Source organism: Gorilla gorilla, chromosome 16, assembly GCF_029281585.2.
Source record: "Gorilla gorilla gorilla isolate KB3781 chromosome 16, NHGRI_mGorGor1-v2.1_pri, whole genome shotgun sequence".
Lineage (NCBI taxonomy): Eukaryota > Metazoa > Chordata > Mammalia > Primates > Hominidae > Gorilla > Gorilla gorilla.
This window is the reverse complement of record NC_073240.2, coordinates 65,990,094-66,001,740: the sequence shown is the minus strand read 5'-3', so window position 1 is coordinate 66,001,740 and position 11,647 is coordinate 65,990,094.

The following is an 11,647-nucleotide window of genomic DNA, read 5'->3' as shown; positions in this document are numbered from 1 at the left end:
GAGTGAGACTCCATCTCCAAAAAAAAAAAAAAAAAAAAAAGAAAGTGCTTTCCCATCAAAGACTAATTGTCACCTGTGGCTGTGAGTGAGAATCAGCTGGAGGGTTTTTGAAATATGCCAACATCAAGCCCTATCCCAGAGCAATTAAATCAGAATCTCTGAGCGGGGCATGGGTGTTTTTTAATGCTCCTCAGATAACCTGAATGTGCAGCATTAGAACTCCACAAGGACCTTGAAAGCTAGATACTGTCATTATCCCCACTGTTCAGATGGGCCATGGGGGCTCAGAGAGGTGAAGCCACTTGGCCAAGGTCAGAGGGCAAGTGGAGGGCAGGGGCTGAGTCTCAGATGGAAGCAAGCAGGTGGCCCCTTGCTTTGTCACTGAGGATCCAGGCTTCCTGTGGGTCCAGGAGGCCTCAGGCAGGCCTGGGAACTCACTTCATTGGCTGGGAAGACATTTCTGCCACCTCTTTCTCCAGGGTTGGACTGTGGCTCCTCCAAGCCCCAGAATACGGGTGGGTCCAGAACCTCCACATCCAGCTTCCGGTTCCTCTCACTGGAAAGACACACCCTTTGGTGAGGGGGAGGAAGCATTTTTGAGGTGAAATGTTGTATCCCAGCCAGGAATGGAAAATATTAAAAGCCCATTGGCGCCAACAAGGTTCGCGCCAGGGCCAGAAAGTACGGAAAAGAGGAGGGATGTCCCTGCGGTGGAGGGTACAGTGGGGGTCAGCCAAGGGGCTGCCCACGCCCTGTATCCCAGGTTGCCTCCATCTTCAGGGTTAGAGCAAGCTTCTCCTGGCCAGAGGAAGGTCCTTGGGTGATGACCCCAAGAGAAAAGCCCCTTGGTGTATAAGTTGGTTTATCCCACATTCCAGAGAGGGTGGTGGGCATAGGGGTGTGTAGCCATTGAGAGTGAAATATCTTACTGGGAGTGTGTGAAGCCAGGCCAGCCCAGTCCATACACAGATTCTGAACATTCTGGGTGCTGGGATGCTGAGAGAAGGTGAGCCACGGTCCCTGTCTTCTAGGAGCTTCACCATAGAGATGGGGCAGGCAAAAAAACAATGTCAATAAAGTGTGACAAACGCTTTGCTGGAGGGGTATACAGGGACTGTGCAAGACAGAAAAGGGACAATTAGTTCAGCCCAAGACTAGGAGGAAGGGTTCCCAGAGTGGGTGGTACCTGGGCCGAGTCTTGCTACGAATAGATATTTCTAGAATTTGCACAAAGCTGGTGTTTGGGTACATGCTCTTGGGAGTTAACTCTGTATTTGGAAAAAGAGACACGGAGACACAAACAAATGGACTAATTCCCCCCATGGGGGCTTCCTTTCCCACTGCCCACATCACATATGCAGTAAGGCACAAACATAAGGTATTGGATAATGTCTCAGAATTATTTTCCATCTGCCCCTCTCCCACTGCCCATCACACACACTAGGGTACAGGCACACCTGTAGTCATAAACAATTACACACATACATATATCACATATATGCAAAGTAGTGGAGAATGTACCAGAATTCTCAGTGAAAGAGCTGTTCTTGTGAACGAAATGCTTTAATAAGAACTGGGGGTTGAAGATGACGCCCCTGGTGGTTGGGGATCTGCAGAAACAGGGCTTCGGAGCCGGGCAAAGCTGCTCTGCTCAAAAGAGGAAGAAGGGTCTGGAAAGAGGTGCGAGGAGCAGTGGTCGGAGAGGAAAAGGAGGGAGGAAGCCAGTGTCCCTCGGTCAAGTCTATGAACCGACAAAAGCTCACTGCGCATGACTGTTTGTTGTGGGAACTAAAGGGCGTGAGCTTCATACTGAAGTTGTGGAATGGGATAGAAAACCTGAGCCCGGAGGCCGGGCGAGGTGGTTCACACCTGCAATCCCAGCACTTTGGGAGGCTGAGGCGGGTGAATCACTTGAGGTTGGGAGTTCGAGACCAGCCTGACCAATATGGTGAAACCCCACTTCTACTAAAAATACAAAAAAAATAACCAGGTATGGTGGCACATGCCTGTGGTCCCAGCCACTCAGGAGGCTGAGGCAGGAGAATCGCTTGAACCCAGGAGGCGGAGGTTGCAGTGAGCCAAGATCATGTCACTGCACTCCAACCTGGGTGACAGAGTGAGTCCATCTCAAAAAAAAAAAAAAAAAACAAAAAAAAACAAGAAAAGGAAAAAGCCCAGGCGTGTTGGCTCACTCCTGTAATCCTAGCACTTTGGGAGGCCAAGGCAGGTGGATCATGAGGTCAGGAGATCAAGACCATCCTGGCTAACATGGTGAAACCCCGTCTCCACTAAAAAATACAAAAAAATTAGCCAAGCTTGGTGGAGGGTGCCTGTATTCCCAGCTACTTGGGAGGTTGAGGCCAGAGAATGGCGTGAACCCGGGAGGCAGAGCTTGCAGGGAGCTGAGATCGCGCCACTGCATTCCAGCCTGGCCAACAGAGCGAGACTGTGTCTCAAAAAAAAAAAAAAGAAAGCCCAAGCCCAAAGTGGAGGAGGCTGAGAAGCAGAGGAGGCTTCCTGGAATTGATACAGTCTTTGAGGGCTTTGGTGTCCACTGGCCATGGGACAGTGGGGTTCAAAGCAATTTCATCTGGATTTCAAGGGCAGAGAGGCTCCCAGTTGATGTTATGCAGACTCTATCATGGGCTTTCCCGCCCACCGAATCTCCTCATTTTACTGTGGAGGAAACTGAAGTCCAGAGAGGGAATGTGAAATGCCTAAGGTCACACTGCATTTGGGGATCAGAGCTGGGCGTGGGCATATATGAGCTGTGACACACCCCACCAGGCTTACATGTTCTCGTGCAGCCACTCACAAATACATACACTCAGAGTTCTGTACAACAAAACCCCTTTTCCTCAGGATGGCCTGGGTGAATCATCATCCTTGTTCCCAGAGTGTGGAGCCTCTGCATCTCCCTGGCACCCTGGAGGGAAGATCCAGGTTCACCAAATACAGAGAGCAATCAACTCTCCCTACCATCCTGTATGAAAGGCCACTGTGATAAAACAGGAAGATCAGAGGACTGGAAATTAGACCTGGCCTGAGTTTGAGCTGACTCAAATTCCTAAGCATCTCCAGGACCCAGGTCTTCGTAGAATTGTGGTATACCTCGCACTGTGTGCTTTCCCCACTAATTATGATCAGGCTCAGGCTGAAATGAAAATCAACAGCAGCTTTTGTTTTGTTTTAAATAGAGATGAGGTCTCACTATATCACCCATGCTGGGCTCAAACTCCTGGGCTTAAACGATCCTCTCATCTTGGCCTCCCAAAGTGCTGGGATTACAGGCGTGAGCCACTGCACCTGGTTTCAACAACAGCATTGATGGGTGAAGTAGCAGAAAGATGAAGGCAGCTGATGCACTCTCGGGGCATTTTCCCTCTGTTTGATGGAAGCTGGTTAATTGAGTGCAGAGGATTTAAAAACTATCTGGCCCAGGCCGGGCATGGTGGCTCACTCCTGTAATCTCAGCACTTTAGGAGGCCAAGGCGGGCAGATCACTTGAGGCCAGGAGTTCAAGACCAGTCTGCCCAACATGGCGAAACCCTGTCTCTATTAAAAATACAAAAATTAGCTGGGCATGGTGGCACATGCCTGTAGTCCCAGCTACTCAGGAGGCTGAGGCAGGGGAATCGCTTGAACCCGGGAGGTGGAGGTTGCAGTGGGCCGAGATCACACCACTGCACTGTAGCCTGGGCAACAGAGCGAGACTCCGTCTAAAACAAAACAAACAAAAACAACAACAACAAAAAACTATCTGGCTCAGGAGCCTTCTGGGAAATAGAAGAGTCATTGGAGGGGAGGGGCAGTTTTTCAGACCCAGCCATGTCCTTGGCAATCATAGTGGTCTCCTGGTGCTGTTCTCAGGACTCAGACATGAGTCCTGGGGAGAGCAGAGGGGCTGTCAGTAAGAGCCCAAAGAGCTGTTCCACTGAACAGTCTGTGTCTTATCTGAGCATACGCAGTCCTGTTCTGAAGTTAGGTAAGAAAGGCATTTGTCCTCACTATTGACCTTCGTACATTGAGAAAGCAATAGGGTGCTGTGCTGAGGTCAATGCCTTGAGAAGCCATAGTGTTAAAAAAAAAAAAAAAAAAGGAGCTGGTCAACGGAGAAAGGATAGTCTTTTCTCCAAATTGTACTGGAACAACTGGACATCCCCCATGTAAAAAAAATGAACCCTCACCCATACTTCTTTCTAAATTTTTATTTACTTACTGATTTATTATGTTTTTGAGACAGGGTCTTGCTCTGTCACCAAGGCAGGAGTGCACTGGTGTGATCATGGCTTACTGCAGCCTTGATTTCCCGGGCTCAAGCGATTTTCCCACCTCAGCCTCCCGAGTAGCTGGGATCATAGGCATGTGGTCCCAGCCCGGCTGATTTTTTTAATTTTTTGTAAAGATGGGGTCTCACTATGTTGCCCAGGCTGTTCTTGAACTCCTGAGCTCAAGTGATTCTTCCAATTTGGCCTCCCAAAGTAGCGGGATTACAGGGGTGAGCCATTGCACCTGACCTTGACCCATACTTCACATCATATATGAAAACTAGTTCAAAATGAATCATAGACCTGAAGGTAGAACCTAAAACTAAAAAACTCCCAGAGAAAACATAGGAGAGCTGAGTGGGGTGGCTCATGCCTGCAGTCTTAGCACTTTGGGAGCCCAAGGTGGGAAGATCGCTTGAGCCCAGGAATTTCAGACAGCAGTGAGCTATGATCGCACCACTTGTACTCCAGCCTGGACAATAAAGCAAGACCCTGTCTCTAAAAGCAAAAACAAAAACATAGAAGAAAAAGCCTTTGCAACTGTGGATTTGGCAATGATTTCTTAGATGCAACACCAAAAACACAATCCATAAAATAAAAAATTGATCAATTAGAAAAGATAAGCCATAGACTGGGAAAAAATATTTTCAAAACATGTATCTGATAAAGGAATTGTATCCAGAATCTATAAAGTCCACATTAAACTTGATAATAAGAAAATAAACGGCACTTTGGAAGGCCGAAGCAGAAGGATAACTTGAGCTCAGGAGTTTGAAACCAGCCTGGGCAACATGAAATCCCATTTCTACAAAAAATAAAACCCAATTAGCAAGGTGTGGTGGCATGCACCTGTAGTCCTAGTTACTTGGGAGGCTGAGGCAGGAAGATCTCTTGAGCCTGGGAGGTGGAGGTTGCAATGAGCCATCATGATGCCGTTGCACTCCAGCCTGTGCAAAAGAGCGAGACCCTGTCTCCAAAAAAGAAAAAAAAGAAATGACTCAATTACAAAATGGGCAAAATATCTGTACAGATACTTCATCAAAGAAGATATATGAATGGCAATTAAGATTCCTAACATCATTGGTCACTAGGGAAATGTAAATTGAAATCACAATGAGATCACACTGTATACCTATTAGAATGGCTAAAAACAAACAAATAATCAAACATAAAACCTTGATAATATCAGGTGCTGATGTGAATGCTGAGCAACTAGAACTCATACATTGCTGGTGGGAATGTAAAAGGTACCATCACTTTGGAAAACAGTTTCTTATAAAGTTGAACATACACTTACCATAGAGCCTACTTGTAGGTATTTACCCAAAAGAAATGAAAAACATGTTTACACAAAAGCCTGTGTACAAATTATAGCTAAAATGTACTTGCTAAAAACTAGAGAACTGGGCCGGGCGAAGTAGCTCACGCTTGTAATCCCAGCACTTTGGGAGGCTAAGGCCGGTGGATCACCTGAGGTCAGGAATTCAAGACCAGCCTGGCCAACATGGTGAAACTCCGACTCTTTAAAAAAAAATACAAAAATTAGCCAGGCGTGGTGGTGCATGTAGTCTCCAGCTACTCAGAAGGTGGAGGCAGGAGAGTCACTTGAACCAGGAGGGGGAGATTGCAGTGCAGTAAGATCGTGCCACTGCACTCCAGCCTGGGTGACAGAGCGAGACTCCGTCTCAAAAAAATAAGAATAAAAATTTTTTTAAAAAACTGAAGAACTGGCCAGATGCAGTGGCTCATACCTGTAATCCTAGCACTTTGGGAAGCCAAGGAGATGGATCACCTGAGGTGAGGAGTTCGAGACCAGCTTGGCCAACATGGCGAAACCCTGTCTCTACTAAAAATACAAAAAAATTAGCCAGGTGTGGTGGTGGGAGCCTGTAATCCCAGCTATGCGGGAAGCTGAGGGAGGAGAATCACCTAAACCCGGAGGCGGAGGTGGCAGTGAACTGAGATCGCACCACTGCACTCCAGCCTGGGCAACAGAGCGAGACCTCATCTCAAAAAAAAAACAAACAAAAAACAAAAAACTAAACAAAACAAAACAAAAAGCTGAGGAACTGTAGACAATCTACATGTCCTTCATCTGGGAAATGGAGAAACAAATTGTGCTACATACATGCAATGAATACTACTCTGCAGTAAAAAGGAATGAACGGTTGATACACACAACACCATGGACGATTTTACTAAATGAAAGAAACCAAATTCAAAAGCCTCCCACCATATGCCTCCATTTATATGACATTCTCAAAAAGGCAAAACCACAGTGAAAGAAAGATTTGTGGTTGTCAGCAATTGGGGATGGGGAGAAGGGTTGACTACAAAGGAAACTTCTGAGGGTTTGGAAATATTTTTTATCTTAATTGTGATGGTGTTACATGATTATATTTGTCAAAAATCACAGAAATGTAGATCCAAAAGACTGAATTTTACAATATAAAAATTTCAACTTTTAAAAATTGGGGGTGGGATTCAAATTCCTTCTCCCTTTTGTTTGTCTTCCTTGTCACTGCCCAACATCCTGCCCTTGAAGCTCTTGTTCTCCTAGAGAGAACACTGCCCTGATTCGGCCACACTGAAGACTGCCTTGCTTCTGAGGAAAAAAGGGAAACCCACTAAGAATGGTCTCTGCAGGGCCACGTGTCTGTCTCTGTCCCACCCTCTGTCCCACGTCATCTGTGTAGGCCCAGTTGCCAAGGGCGACCCAGCCTTTCTAACCTCCATTTCACCTTCCCTGGGCTAGAGTCCTCGTGGTGACCTGGGCAGGGACCAAACCCTTACAGCCCAGGTGCTATGTGGGCGAAGATTTTGCTTGGAAAGAGGGCGGCTCCTCCCACTCAACTTCTCACAGCTGTGTTTTCTAACCAATAAAATACCCACGTGTCCGGAGAACATATAGCCAGAGAGGGCATCTCCCAGCATCCACCTCACTTCATCCCTTACCAAGGCCACCCCTGTCACTGCTGCAGGCTTTTCTGGGCTGCCAGCATCTTGGCCAGAGCTGAAGCCACACCACACCCAGAGCCATCTGGGACCTCTCAAGAGAGTCATGAAGAGGCCTCGGGTCATGGGAAGGAGAGCAGCAGAGTCTGGTGGGTGCATGGGTGAGCTTATGCCCTAGAACACCCAGGGCACACCCATGGTGAGTGTGAATAGCCAGGGGAGGGTGAACACTCTTGAGATAACACCTGGGTGAATGTGCACCCCCTAATCCTATACAAAATTGTGAATGTGGATGTTCGTGGGAAATACAAGGGGGCACTGTATGAACACTATGACGTGCACATATAGAATAGGAACTCAGCTGGTTCATGCAGTGAACACTACAATGTCACTGAATGTGAGCAAACTATAAAAGTGTGGTGAAGACACTATGGACTGTGAACATACTATGGTAAATTTGTTGAATGTCATGGTGACATTGCATGAATTCTGTAGTCAGTGGTGAAAACACTGGGGCCTCTAGGGTGTGTGTGAACACACTGTGATAAGCATGGTGGACGCTATGGATGCTGTGTGTGAACATAAGGCCCTGACTGGGCTGAATCCATCATAGGAACACTGAGGTGACCCTGCTTTAAGCTTGAGAAGCATTCTGGGGTGACCACAGTGAGCGTGTTATGCAGAGGGTGGAGAGCTCTACTCAGCACGTTTTGGAGTATCTGCTGTGATCATAGCCCATTCTCTGGGAATCTTCTCCCACCTATGGCCGCTGAGTAAGCACATGCTTGCAAGACTAGGTGCTGATCAGTAGGCTGCAGTATTCACAGCAACCAGTGTGGCATATGCGGTGCTGAAGGTTTATTTCTTTTTCTCCTATTTCCTAAGTTGGAGTTGTTATTATGGTTGCTTAGTTTTGCTCAACTGTTCTGGAGTGTGTTGCTATGGTTACAAGATGGCAAGGGTTACATAGGTGGGTTTGGAACGGAACAAATGATGGGTAAACTCTGAGGTTGACAGCTATTAAAGTGGTTTTTTCATATCATGACTCTTGACTCTTTTTTTTTTTTTTTGAGATGGAGTCTGGCACTGTCACCCAGTCTGGAGTGAAGTGGCACAATCTCAGCCCACTGCAACCTCCGCCTCCTGGGTTCAAGTGATTCTCCTGCTTCAGCCTCCCAAATAGTTGGGATTATAGGTGCCCACCACCATGACTGGCTAATTAAGACTGTCTCAAAAAAAAAAAAAAAAAAAAAAAAAGGGCTGGGCGCAATGGCTCACACCTGTAATCCCAGCACTTTGGGAGGCCAAGGCGGGCAGATAACCTGAGGTCGGGAGTTCGAGACCAGCCTGACCAACATGTAGAAACCCCGTCTCTACTAAAAATACAAAATTAGCCAGGTGTGGTGGCGCATGCCTGTAATCCCAGCTACTCGGGAGACTGAGGCAGGAGAATTGTTTGAACCCGGGAGGCAGAGGTAGTGGTGAGCTAAGATTGTGCCATTGCACTCCGGCCTGGGCAACAAGAGAGAAACTCCATCTCAAAAAAAAAAAAAAAAAAAAAGTAGACCTTATCTTATTGGTTACAAGCAAGTCATGAGGCCAGCTCAGATTCAAGGGGAGGAAAATTAGATTCTATCTCCTGATGGTGGATTAGTGTAGTTACATTGTATGAGAACATAAGGAAGGGGAAACACCACTGCAGCCATCTTTGGAAAATACAGATTGCTATAGCCTCCTTGAGAATAAAGCCATCCAGAGGAAGCAATTGAAATATGGAAAAAGAAAAGTTCTAATGATGTTGTCTGAGTACCTAGATCCAACTTTTACCAAGATTTCCATCATCAGAACCATCAGATTCTTTTTCTGCTTAAACCATTTTGAGGCCAGGCATGGTGAATCACGCCTGTAATCCCAGCATTTTCGGAGGCCAAGGCAGATGGATCATCTGAGGCCAGGAGTTCGAGACCAGCCTGGCCAACATGGTGAAACTGAGTCTCTACTAAAAATACAAAAATTAGCCAGGCGTGGTGGCACGCACCTATAATCCCAGCTACTTGGGAGGCTGAGGCAGGAAACTCACTTGAACCCTGGAGGTGGAGGTTGCAGTGAGCCAAGATCATGCCACTGCACTCCAGCCTGGGCAACAGAGTGAGACTCTGTCTCAAAAAAAAAAAACAAAAAAAAAACCATTTTGAGTTGTGCTTTATTACTTGCAACTGAAAGAGCTTTTACTCTTAGAGTATCAGTTATCTATTGCAGCATAACAAACCACTCCAAAGCTCTGTGGCTTAAAACAATGATTTATTATTTCTGATGATTCTGTGGGTTGGCTGTACAGAATCAAGGTCCAGACCATTCCTCTGTTGGTCTCATCTGGACTTTCTCAGGCAACTGCATGGGTGGAAAGTTCAAGATGGCCTCATTCACCTGTCTGGCCATTGGCTCAGGGTCTCAGTTCTTATCCATGTGGTCTCTCATCCTCCAGTAGGATAGACTGACTTCCTTAGATGGTAGACAATGTTCCAAGAGAGCGATGGTGGAAACTGTAAGCTCTCTTGAGGCCTAAACTCCAGAACTTATGCAACATCACTTCTGTTCTATTCCTTTATTCAAAGCAAGTCACAAAGTCAGTCCAGGTCAAAGGAATGAATAAATAGGCTCCACCTCATAATGGGAGAGTTGCAAAGAATGTGTGGCCATATTTAATCCACCACAATGTGGTAGATAGCTGGATTATGTTAGATGGGAACATCTTTGGAATTAGTATATATACAGGAAGCAGGGTGTGTATGCCAGGCAGGTGGGACAGACTGTTCTAGGCATGTGCCCACTGAGGAGCCTACAGTTGGGGTGTGACTTCCATGGTGGGTCCTCTGAGCTGAGGACCCTATGACAAGGTATACATTAGACCTCTGGTTCACAGGGGCAACTTGGAGCTGAAGACCTACCATAGCTGAGTGACTTCATGCCTCTTAGCCTCAGTTCATCCTCTGTAAAATGGGCATGCTGATCCCTGCCTCACAGATTGACTGTGAAACTGAAGATGAGATGATCACCACTAATGTGCCTTGTAAATGACAGAGTGTCATCTACATGTGACTGTGTATTATTATCTGAGATCTGAGGAAGAAGTACTCAAGATGGGCCTGGGTAGTTGCAGAGGGCAGGAAGGAGGACACTGAGACAGGGATTTGAAGAAGGACATTCACACTGGTGAGGGAGAAGGGCCATATTTCAAGATGGGAAGCTGGAGAATAAAATTATAAAGGCACAGAGGTAGAACAATGACAGATGGTACCCAGGAGAGGGAGGAGAGCAACTTGGTCAGAGGGTGAGCCCCCTCTACCACCCTGTACTCTGGGTTTCTGTGTTCCCAGGTAGTGGGGCAGCAGCCACTGATGGTCACTCAGAACTACAGCCAAGCCTTCCATTCTTCAAAGTTTATCAGCTGCTTATCCCCCCACAGGCCTCCAAGGCCTCCAGCCACAGGGGGTGACGACAGAGGTGGTGGGCAGGTGGTCAGAGAGTCAGAGATAGAGCACCCTCCTCCGGAGCCACCAGGATCAGGTCAGACCCCTCCCAGTGTTCCCAAGCTCCTTTCCCCACTGCAGGGTGCAGGGTGTGGACCCCTGGCTATAGGCTTGGGTTACAGGTGGCCTAGCTAAGCTGGGCTCCAAGTCCCTTCATCCCCTGGGCAGGGATGGGGTGATTGATGGGTTTCCAGCATGTTCCAGGCAGAAGCTTGGAGTGGCTGCAGAGTAGCCTGGCTTGCAGAAGCCCCAGATGGCCACTCGTGGCTGAGGCTGACCCACCCAGGCCAGGCCTTGGACAGTCTAGACCTACGGCCACCTCCGAAGCCCTCTCTATTCTGGGGTCCTGGCTGAGGACAGCAATAGCTTCCCCCGCAAAGGAGTCCTGGGAAGAGAGAGTCAGGGCAGACTCAGATTTCCCCAGTCTAGCCCTGTGCAGCTCACACAGCTCATTCCTACTTGGAGACAGGAAAGGACTCTGATGGGAGTATGGGAGGAGGCAAGATATGAGACAGGTGGACAGAAATGGCATGGTGGAATTGGAACGCAGCCCTCAACCCTGTACTTACCATATTAACACGCACTGGCCACTTGGGGCTAGGTAAGTGAGGGCCTCAGTGTGAGTGCTGGGCTGAATGAGGAGACCCAGGCAGGAATCCTGGCCTAAAACACTCCACTTTGCCCAATCCTCACCCATAGGGTACCCTGCCTCCCACTACAGAAAGAGATGGAGGTGACTGGGAGGCTGGGGAGGCGTCTCTCACCCACCCTGGCATTCCACAGAATGAAGGCCTTGGAGAGCAGCTGTTTACCCTGACCTTGCCCTCTGGTTTACCTCCCACTACCTTCCATTCCTGTGTATCTCTCTTGCTGTCCTTATCCAGCCTTGGTGGT